The sequence below is a fragment of the Arachis duranensis genome, chromosome 3 (assembly GCF_000817695.3).
Source record: "Arachis duranensis cultivar V14167 chromosome 3, aradu.V14167.gnm2.J7QH, whole genome shotgun sequence".
Taxonomy (NCBI): domain Eukaryota; kingdom Viridiplantae; phylum Streptophyta; class Magnoliopsida; order Fabales; family Fabaceae; genus Arachis; species Arachis duranensis.
In genome coordinates this window covers 44,914,647-44,916,493 of record NC_029774.3, presented here as the reverse complement: position 1 = coordinate 44,916,493, position 1,847 = coordinate 44,914,647, and the positions used below count along the sequence as shown (strand labels likewise).

The 1,847-nt window shown below is 32.5% G+C and overlaps 1 long non-coding RNA gene across 2 annotated transcripts; it reads right to left on the bottom strand.

The window, feature by feature from the left end:
- Window positions 1-640: 640 nt before the first annotated feature.
- LOC107479104 (uncharacterized) lies at window positions 641-1,395 on the bottom strand. 2 transcript variants are annotated; one of them, XR_008006819.1, is made up of 3 exons: window positions 1,320-1,395; window positions 931-1,077; window positions 641-765 (listed from the first exon to the last, which is right to left on the bottom strand). It is a non-coding gene; the product is annotated as an uncharacterized LOC107479104 (long non-coding RNA). The 2 variants fall into 2 exon arrangements; XR_008006820.1 differs by having other exon boundaries at window positions 1,308-1,392.
- Between the last annotated feature and the right edge of the window lie 452 nt (window positions 1,396-1,847).

The window sequence follows — 1,847 nt, the reverse complement described above, 5'->3', positions numbered from 1 at the left end:
ATGATGTTAAACCAGTTGTGCAACCACAAAAGAGACTCAATCCAACCATGAAAGAAGTGGTCCAAAAAGAGGTAATGAAATTATGGGAAGCAGGAATTATTTATCCTATTTCTTATTGAAGAGAGAAACCAGTTCTAATTCGGTTTGAAAAAATAAAAACCGGTTCTAAACCGGTTTTAGAATTTAAATCCGGTTTTATTTACAAACCAATTTTAAATCCAGTTTTACGTATAAAACCGGTTTTAAATCCGATTTTTTTAAAATCCAAATCTAAAATCCGGTTTTTTTAATCCAAATCTAAAATCCAGTTTTTTTATAAAATCCAATTTTAAAACCAGATTTTTTAACTAAAAATTCAGTTTTAAAACCAATTTTTGAAAATCCAGTTTTAAAACCAGTTTCTTCAACCAAAAATCCAATTTTAAAACTAGTTTTAAAAATCTAATTTTCAAACCATATATTTTAACAAAAAATCCACTTCAGCATGATTCATATGTGATATCAGATGTGACAGATGATATATGAATCTAAACTGGTTAACAAAAAATAATTACTCAAGCTTCATTGATTAATGTGACAGATGAACTCAAACCAAATAAATAAGGATAATGTTCACATTAAAGAACCACCTCCAGAATTTGTTCCTGTTTCTTTTAATTTGCCTAAAGATTTCTCTATGATATTTTCCTTCTTCTGAACCCTGGACAACTGAAAAGATCCAGCAGCATCACTATAACGAGCACCATCATCAATGACTACTAAATCCTACAAAAGCAAATATAAAATGTTAAATCTAAATGTGTACACCAAGCCAAAACCAACATAAATTTAAAGAATATAGTTACTCCTTCATAGTTTCTCAGAAGCAACATGAAAAGGAACCAAATATTTCGTACTTGCAACTTACAAGTCATAGAATTTCCGATGTACCTCGTTATTTTCTTATTGATATGTACTAATTTCAACGCGTTTCTCAAGTTCCATTAACTCCTTTCTCAGAGTCTCAAACCGGCGGAATTCATTGGATTCTTGGTCCATGATCCCTACATTTGGTGGAGACTGCTCATCATGATTATCCTGCAAATAAGATTCATAGTCCACATTAATCAGAGGTCAACATAGTATCCACCCAACCACTAGAGTAGATAATTAGATTCACAGATAAAGCAAGAAATCATAGTGCCAGTTTGATGTCCTATGCTGATACATTAACAAATTAAAGCCAAATAACAGGTTCTCACTGAAGACACAAAGACGCAAGAGAATTCTTGCTGAAGATACAAAAAGGCAAAGAGAAGGAAGCATACAGAAGCACTCACATCAGCCTCCAGGTCAGACTTTCTGCTACCACGAGGTATAATGATGTCCAAGAATCCACGAGATTTTCCAACATTTTTGAAAAAAACACATAAATAAAAAAACAGAAATAACATTTTACCGAAGAAAGTAACAGCTGACAATAGAGTAAAGCTTTCAGAATACCAGTCACTAGATAGGAAAACAATAAAGCTAAAAACTAAGGAATTTCATACCTTTTGCTCCTATCCACCCTTGCATTTGCATTCTTTCTGCTTTTCCCTTTCGTAAATTCTTGATCATCACCAACTTGTGTTTGAGACTGACCACCACCAACTCCCTGAAGTGAGTATAATAAAATTGTTACTGACCAGAAAATGCAGACTCTTATAAGGGGAAACGAGAGGGGACAAGTATCCATGGACGTCGAGCAACATACTAATGAATTTTAGCAAGAAAATAATGAAATTGGGTACTACTTATAGAATTTAATCCTTTTCTAAAATAAAATAATCAAGACACCTTAAATGCTATAGGAATAATAAAAAGAA